At 39.7% G+C, this 9,680-nt stretch overlaps 1 protein-coding gene across 3 annotated transcripts in view; it reads right to left on the minus strand.

Annotated features, from left to right (window-relative positions):
• Positions 1-9,680, minus strand: part of pcdh17 (protocadherin 17) — a 73,427-nt gene that overhangs the window by 15,254 nt on the left and 48,493 nt on the right. The gene's annotated exons all lie outside the window — the stretch shown is intronic.

Below are 9,680 nucleotides of genomic sequence, written 5' to 3' on the forward strand. Positions count from 1 at the left end.
ACGGTGAGAGTGCTGCTTTGGAGACCACAAACTTGGGACTAATACAATCTTTGGTTGATGCGAATGAGCAGGCAGAGTGGATGTGCTTGAGTGCACTTGGCTAGGCTGTCTTTGCTGTGTTGCGGGTCAGCAGTCTAGATTCCTAAGAGACTGCCCTCCTAAGCTGTAGAGATGAGCTTAACACTTCACAAATGTTTGAAGAAGCCAAACAGTGCTGGCAAAGAGAGCTTGACATTTCCCATGCCGAAGCAGTCATCTGAAGAAAAAATAAGGTGAGCCGGAAAGCAGAGGCCAGACCAGTACGAGACGGACTACATTTAAATAGTGTGGGGGTGAGTGCATGCGTCTGCACGCACTGAGAAATGGGAGAGTGTGTGCCTGTGTTTTGTGCAAAAAGTGATTTGGGTAAGAAAGTATAAGCAACATGTCAAAACGATTCGGTCCAAAGCTTGTGCATGAAAAACAAAAAAACAAACCTGAATGCACTTTCTAATGACAATGTGCTGTTATTGTGATCCATCACCAAGCTACAGCGTACAGGGAATGCATGTAACCACGCTTGGTTAACAAACCAGTGTGTGAATTCCAGACACAAACAATTAATCTGGCCTCAGCAATGTCTCGTGATTGTCCATTCAACACGTGTAAATTAAAGTATAAATAATCCATTTTGACATATTTCCCTCTGTTTAGTTGGAGGAATCTTCTGATAGATTATTCATGTCTCAGCTGCACGTTCAACCTTGAGGCGTTCTCCTCATATCTATGACTACCAATATGACATATGAGAGCAGAGGTGACATTCATCTCGCACTCCCTCTCTCTCTCCTTCTCTCACTTTCTTCACCTAGGCTTCACCAGCTCTCTGGGATGGGCAGTAGATGTCCGGATCAAGGACACATTTGCCTGTGTTGATATGGCCACCAGGGTCATGCTCAGCAGGTTCTCTCTTGCGATTATGCGGTCCAATATAAGCTACACCGATTGACTGAAAATCTGCTCATCTGAACTGATACGGCAGTATAAATATTTCCTAAATATATTAGCCAATCATTGAGGAAGCACATTTCCTGAATTATATCTCCACCACTTTATACCTGCACTCGTTTGGCATCTTCAATTTGAAGTCGGTATTCTAGATATTTGTTGTAAAATTAAAACCTTGAGATGAAAATGAAGATATTAATCCATATTTCCACCATGCACAGAGATTTTTTTTTATCTTTCTTTGTTCACTCATTTACAAAACTGGCCTAAACACCAGGCACTGATATTATAAAGAAATATATATTTTTAGACTTCATCTTACATTCAAGTCTCAAAAAGGCCAGTACAGCTTATAATCACAGTGTCTGTGAAATAAATGGGAACCCATGAAAGGCAGGAGGGTGATCCACTCATATTTAGCAAAAAATGTGCGATTTCTCAATGTGTAGGATGACTAGAACATCTTATCATTAGAAAGAAGAGGTAAGATTCAGCTGCAGCTTCAAGGTAAAGTGGGACTGTAACACTTATCAAAATTCCAAGTCAAGAGTCAGGCAGGGTTGATTTTTGTATCTTTGTAGCCATATTGTAGACTCTTGACCTGAATCCTTTATTGAAATCAGATATTTCTTATACCTCTATTGGCAGCAAAAAGGTTTAATTCCACACACACCTTTTTTTTTTTTTAAAAACTTGTGAATACTTTCTTAAAGAGAAACAGAGCTGCTACGTTTAGAAGGGTTAATTGCCTTGCTTACGGGCAAAATTTCAAGAATGCGCGACAATGACTTTGATAGGACATCTCTGTAGCTGCCAGTTATCTTCAATGCTAAAAGCACATTAAAATGGATATAAAAGTCAAAAAGTTGCTCTAAGAAATATTTCGGCAATAGCAAAAGGACACAATGTGTCAAAAGAAAGCAAATAAGTACATGATTTGTGTTCACTGTTTTATTTGTCAACATCAGTCTTGTGAGATGAGCCAGAATAAGATAATAAGTTTGGTGAAAAGAAAAAAACTTTATTTTCTTTAAAATGACCTAATGATCAGTAGTAACACCATGTAACCCACAACATCATTAAATCTCTCTGAGAGCTAGCTAAACTGAAAGCTAGCCATTACCCTTTTTTGTTATGCTACATTTGCTCAAATTTAGAACAGAACTTTTTGTATATGATTTATACTTATTAACACAAATTTGAATTCCTCTGTGATGTTGTCCTTGGCCTTGTTTTCCAAGGAAATCCATGTACTGTAAATAAGTTTTAAGAATTTAAGAATTATCGCAAAAAACACGTCTTTTGAGGAAGATTTAGTGATAAGTGATCATATACATTCACACTCTTTTACTGTTTCACATTTTCAGCTTAACAGAAATTTCCATTCACCTGAGCAGCACAGCAGCAGTTAAGGTGTTATTCTTTAATGAGCCGCAAACACCTATTGCGTCTTTCTAAATTACAAAAAAAAAACAACCCTCCCTCTCATTTGCTGACAAAAAGAAAGTCTTTCTAAATTAACACTTCATTAACAAGGACCGGGCCACATGACATGACACAAGCAGGCAAAGCAGTGACTAATAGAGAGGTAATGGTCACATCTCTCTAAATAATGAGTTGTTTTTTTTTCTCTCCTCTTCAACTAATTTTTCAAAGTTTTAGGCTGGATGCTTTCAATATGATGTGCACAGGGTGTGCAACAAAACCTGTGAGTGTAAAAGTGTGCCTGTGTATCAGTGTGTGTCATAAAGCATGGTGTGATTTCCCTAAACAGCCTTTTCTCCCTCCAGACGCCTGGCCCCCTGGCCCTACATGCCCATCCCTCCTCGCTTTATTACCCAGCCCTGTGATTAATGTCCCCCTGTCACACACTGTGGTTCCTGAGAAGGGAGGGGTAAACCAAGAGGGAGGTGTACTCAAAGGCTGCGGCTAGCAAAAACATAACACTGGGAAAATCCATAGCATGTTAGAGTGCTCCCTAAGTTCAAGAACTTGTTAAAAAGTTACAAATCATAAATTTCATCAGTCATTTTCCTCTCAGTCACACCTGGGGAGTCTTTAGACAGCTCTATAAGCTACAGAAGTAGCCTATGAGGCTAAAAAAAAATCTGTTATAATGTCAGTGCATTTGTGTATATTTGCGGTTGTGTTGTGGTGAATTTCTCCCATACCACCCAAGGTGGACAGGAGGAATGGCAGCTGATGAATCGCGCAGAGCATCTGTGACAGACCATGACTGCACCTGTTCACCTGGGGGAGCTCGCAGTGTGGGTTTAGGTGTGCATGTGTGTGTGCTTTTATTCTCCTCACCTAGTGCTATCTAGCCCAGCTGATCCATCCGTATACACCCACCCACCCCACACGCACGCACATTCCCACATTCTCAGACAATCAGGGTAACTAAATATTTGGACTGCACAGATGAGAGAGTCTCCACTCTGACTGAGCCTAATGTTTGCTAAATATCTGACTTCTCAGGTCGCCGGTCGACCAAAAACAGTACTTAAATAGAGTATTTCAGACTTTGGGCCTTAGTGAGCCGACTGTGCTACATTATCTTGTCAAGAATTCAGTTGACAAGGTAGACTGGAGGGGCCACACAAGAAAAGAAATTATATATAAAAGAAAGCAGTATTAATTAATGATTATTAATGAAATAGATTTTAATGTAAATGCATTTAAAATCTGTGGAAGTGGTTTTATGCTGCCTCTGTCATTTAAGTTGTTGACAGACCTGTTATGCTTTAGTTTCTTCCAGATTAAAGTCAGTCTATATTTCTTTTTAGCTGCACAGTTTTGCTGTGTTGAAAATGAGGACATTACTCAAGTGAATTACTGCATCTGATACTGTTATGAATCTAAAACAAAGCTGTGCTGGGAACGTTGGCTGTTCTCTACAGTTGGCCAGTATATTTTGCCAACTTAATTTCAAGAGGCTGGAAAACAATAGTATTTCCATGAAACTGCTGCTTTGGTGTACTCATCACAGTTTGCTAGGGGACCAGCATTTTACGTCGGTCTACTGCTCTGCTTGAAACCAAAAACAACACTACATTTTGCCTGTGATGTGATATAAATTGGTAATTTGGAGCAAGCTGAATGTTTAAATAGACTTTTTTGTTCATTTTTAACTCATGTTCCTGCTAAATTGTGGAGTCGATGTAAAGCATACCTTAGAGATGTTGAGCGAGTAGATTTTATTTTTCATGTGCTGTGGGTGACTTTGCACAATGAGAAGGGTAGTCCTCTCCAGCGTGATAGATTTTATCTCAGTTGGAGGCATAAGAATGCCGACTTATAGGCAGAAATGCTTGGCAGCGGCGGTGGGGAGCACTGGGTGGCTGGCACAGAAGAGACAGAATCAAGGGCAGATATCTTAGGATCAAACACGTCCTCTCTTCAGGCGTTCCCTCATGAGCTACAAGTCCCTCCGTCAGCTAATGCCTGGCTAAGTTGTTCAAAGAACACCTTGGGGAAAGAGTCTTTGTGCATAGGAGAGAGAGGGATAAAAACTCAAGAGGAAGAGGAAGAGGAGCATAAGCTTATATTCAAACAAAAACAAACACACAAAGCCCAATCAATGATGAGCAAGCACTGCTGTGTGCAGTGGGTGGCAAGAAGGGTCTGTGGGTTGTGTAGATGAGGGCAGGCGGATGCTCCTTAGCTTAAATGACACAGTGTGCTCAAACAGCACTTTTCCTTTAACACAAAGCAGAAATGAGGGCAGTAAAACGTGGGATGCAGTCCTTATAAATACAAATTTGTTTGCAAATGATTTACGTGGTTTTATAACTGCTGCTGCTTGTGAGCGCACATGTGTGTGCCTGTTGACGTCCTTGTGGAGTGACCACTTAGAGTTTTCCCGTGCCAGTGTGCAGGCAACTTGAGGACATATCGATTGGTTTTTAATGAACCTCAATTAATATACCCAGTTCGAATATGAATAGCCTTCCCTGAATTTAGTGCATTTTGAGAACATGTTTTAGACTTGCAGTTCACACACAATCAATGAGCTCCCTGACAAAAATATCAATTACTGAAGATTTCCACCCGCTTAATTGTTAGCAAAGGTCAGCCTACGCACAAGTGCGATAAAAAGAGGTGAATGTCAGCATTTCTGTTTGTTGACAGGCAAATCTCAGACTAGAAGAACAGGTTCCACAGTAAAAAAAAAAAAAAAAAAAAACGGCCACGGGAACCTATTCAAAGCCAAAAAAGAGCTGAGAACAGACAAACTGTTGTTTATCTGTAACCACATCTTCGACATGTGACAAAGTTTCCCACTGTTGTGTTTGAGAAACCTGCTCAGCCAAGTTCTGCGTGTTCTTCAATAAGAGATTTTCAATGCTGGAGACACAGAAACAAAGGAAAAGAAGGCTAACCGCAGAATAAACAAAGAAAGAAAAATATTATCGAGCATGCAGCAGCTCTGAGTATTCTGTGTTCACGGCAGTCAGAGACACTCACTAAAAATTGTATGGTCAGTCAAGACAGATTCTTTCCACGGACAATCCTCCCAACCCCATCGAAAAAAAAAAGTCTTCCTTTCCAACCTGTGACTTAAGACCTTGTATAATTCACATTTCCTCTGGCAATAGATCGCTCCTCTTTCTTTCACCCTGTAAGTGTTTTAATGGTGGAGCAATTTCAAGAGAGTAGCCACAGGGAAGCTATTAGATATAGATGTCTGAGAGGAACAGCCCTCAGACATCTATCCTACTGTCATTAAGCTATTTATACCTGGCAAACAATAAATCTGAAAAATCTATAGCATTGAAGAACATTAGCCATTGTTTATACGAGGTACCTCTACAACAACTCTGCACTAATCAGCTCCAATGCAATGTGTTTATCATAAGTTAATTTAACAAAATCTTAATGTTGCCAGAGTCCAGATGACTTTAAAGACAATTCCTCACAAACATCCTGCAATGGGTTATCAATATGCGTTTGGCATTAGCCATATAAAGTCATATAAATACAGGATTACAAAAAATATTTTAAATATCTGTAAAAAGAAATATAGAAATTGTACTATCAATAATCTTTAAATGTTTTTTTCTTATATTGAAAGCATGTAGAACTACATAAATGTTCAAAAACAGATCCACAGGTGAGTAATAGTTTCAAACACCTCTTTAAGAGTCTTTATGGCGACGTGTTTGAAAGTAAAACATGCTCATGCTCTCTGAGCCAGGCATGCCGACAAGATGTAACAAAGAAAGAGAGAAAGCCGCAAGTCAATAGTATCTTGCTACCTTTACCTGGAGAGAAAGACATGGAGGGTGGCACAAAGGGTGGCAAGGAGACAAGAAAGGAACTTATTAGAAGATGAGGCGAGAAGCGTGGTGAATCAGTGGCTAATCCTCCGTTTCCTCTAAGCCTGTGTAATTAGGACATGGGGGATTGCACCGTGACAGGGGATGCTTCTGGACCGCCTTGCTTCTCTCCCCCCCTCTCTCTTTTGTTTATTTCTTCCCCCTTTAGCCTGGGTTTATGGCAGTTTGTCATCTAAATATAGCGTACTTGTGTGTGCCTTGTCTTTAGAGTGTGTGCATCACAGCATGTTCACTCATAAGCAACACAAATAGACACAGCAGGCCTGCACAATGCTTTATTTCTACTCACTACTACTTACTGTTTGCAGATGTGAAGACAGTGCACTCTATTTTTTCTCTTCTTTTGTCTTCGTCTCTGCATGACACTTTTAAATCGTTTTGGGGTATATTTGTGCGAATCAAATGGGCTTTTCAGTAAAACAGCACTTCTTCCACCGCATGCCAGTTCAAAACAAACGCAATGTGTTCAAAGGCAGCCTATAGCCCAGGATCCTCAGGAGGATCCTAAGGAGCACAGTATGGACCGAGCATTAGAGCAGAGACCAGAAAGGCTGATCAGCATCCTTCTGCCTGTTAACAGCCTTAATCTACTTCCTTTCCCCAGTAGACGGCAAAGAAAGTTGCCTTGGCCCATTTAGAGAGACAGTGAGCACAAGAAATAAAGTGAGAGAGAGAAAGAGAAAAAAAAAGAGGGAGGAGGCAGGGAATTAAAAAAAAAATTAAGCCGAGAGAATCAGTGACTCACCAGCTCATTACAGAAATCCTGTTTCTATCCAAGGAGAAAACAGGTTTAAAACACCCTATTAAAGAAAGAATGAAAGGAAACCTTTTGTTTCTAATTCACATAGGGTCGTCTTTTGAAGTGCTTCCCTCCGACTAATTTTTACATTTTAGCCATGCTGCGTTAATGATCCACTTCCATTGCTCTAGAATTGGGGGATCTTTTCTTAAACTGACTCGATTTGTTGCCTAAAAATAAAGCGCAGCGGCCCTGTCCTGATAACCGACCCAAAACAACACGGAGAACTGTGGAGGCTTCATTCGGGCAACCCATACAACAAGAAGATCAACTAGACATAAAATGATGTCACATTTACTGAATTAAATCACTTTCTTTTATTGTCTCCCGCTCTCTGTCTGCCCCTCTGTTTGTCGCTCTCTTTTGAACAAAAGGATTTGAACAACTCAGAGTGTCATGGCTTTGTGCAAGTAATCATTCCCATGTGTGCTGCTTTAGCAGGATTAGGGAAAGTGCTTCTGACGCTCTGTCTCCACAGAACCATCACTGTAATACAACACTTACACACACAGCATAAAGCAGAATAGTACTAACCTAACTATTGCATTAGGACATGGTTCTCCCTCATATCAAATGATAGCACTATTCTGCTTTGCAACTGAAGTCTGAGATAAAATGCATTATCATACAAAAGAAGGGCAAATGGAAAATTCTGCAAGCCTTGTGGATATTCGACAGGTTGTTGCCACTAGCAATACTGTTTCCTTAGCATGTAAAAAAGCAGAGCCTGATCAACAATATCAGCGATACATATTATATATTAGCTGAACCGCATTGTTATGTTGTCGTAGCAAGAACTCATAAATAATTATACTTGATAAAAATTTTGGAAATTTGTTTAATGTGTGTGAAAGAAGAAAATCTTGTGCAATCTATCAGATTCTTCAATTACCAAGTATCAGTATTGGTGTTGCAAATCACTATTTTTTTAATCATAATTTTTGCAAGAAGCCTTAAATATTACTGGATGACGATGGAGGACAAACCCTTGTGATTTGCTATGACATTCGTTTTTCTCAGACTAAATTCTACAGAATTGAAAAACCAACCAACCAGAGCATTTCACATTTCTTAGTGACACTTTTAAAAATGTGTATTTCTCTTACATTACTTCGGCTGAACTAAAAGCATCCCGTGGGTGAAAAAAACCCTCCACAAAAAAAAAATTAAAAAAAATGTGAATTTAATCACGTACCTGACATGACACCACTCAGATGTTTTCAAACAGACTAATCTGACAGGCCAAGCCTGCTTGTTAGAGTGTGCATAATATTTTCATTTTTCTTCCACTTTGACTCACTGGAGCACAGAAAGTCAGTCTGTCTACATTAATCGAGTGTAATCACAATTCCTTTAATCAGAATCGGCTTTACTGGCAAAGTACGCGCACACATACAGGGAACTTGCCTCCGGATACGGACAATATCAGCGTGATATATGCTCTACATATTGTTATTGTCTATTTATATGCGCAAAGGTCCAGAGTGCAAAAATGTTGGAGTAAATGATGAAATAAATAAGGGATGGATCAGCTGTTACATCATACGGAGTATCTGATCTGAGTTGTTGTTGTTGTTCCTGCATCATCATAATAATGTTGGTCCAGGACCAACATTAGTCATGTTGTTCTGATGTCATAGAGAAAAAGACCCTCATTTATATAAAAAAATATTTTAGAAGAAATGATCAACACTTTAAGCTTTTCCTTTATTCATTAATAAAATGCAGTAAATGCCGGGTTTGCTTGTGATAACTTCCTGGCTAACAACATCATTGGTCACTTGCGATGTTGATGCTTAACTAACATTACTATGATGACGTAAGAAGAACAGCAACACGAGAATATCAGATCATGCACTATATATATATATATATATATATATATATATATATATATATATATATATATATATATAATTTTTTCAAGAATGTACACCATTTACATGTATTTTTAAATATTATGGCACAAGTTAATACTAGCTACACAATAAATGGCATATATTCAATAAAATGACTTCTTCTGTATGCATGATCTGTCATATAAAAAATAGTATGATGACTTACTGTCATAAAATGGGATCACCCACACCCCGACTGCCTGCTGAACACTGGAGCGAAGCTGCCAAAGGAGGGAAGTAAGTGTGAAAGCACACCAACTGTAAAGCTACCTGCCACGCTGCATACCACCTACCTTCTCTAAATTCAGCACTTCAGGACGTGTACTCATGAGACTAATATGTATAATAGGAAAACTGTACACTTTAGCACCGAGTCATCTGATCAGTCGTGCCAATGAGCAGCACTGGAAAAACCCCCACGCCGCCAACCATCCCACCCCACCCACCCCCTCCAAGGATATTGGCAGGTGTTGAACAGAGGCTAAGTGGAAAGGTGAAGTGCGGTAGGTTGAGTCGATGGTGTTGGCTTTCTCAGCCCCGGGGCCTAACACATTTAGAGAGCTAACTGACACACTTTGGATGTATTAGCAACAGCGAGCTCTGCCAGCCTCTCTATTTCTGCTGCGCCACCTCCTCCTCCACCTCCTATCGCTCTCT

Source organism: Neolamprologus multifasciatus, chromosome 1, assembly GCF_963576455.1.
Source record: "Neolamprologus multifasciatus chromosome 1, fNeoMul1.2, whole genome shotgun sequence".
In the NCBI taxonomy this organism is placed as follows: domain Eukaryota; kingdom Metazoa; phylum Chordata; class Actinopteri; order Cichliformes; family Cichlidae; genus Neolamprologus; species Neolamprologus multifasciatus.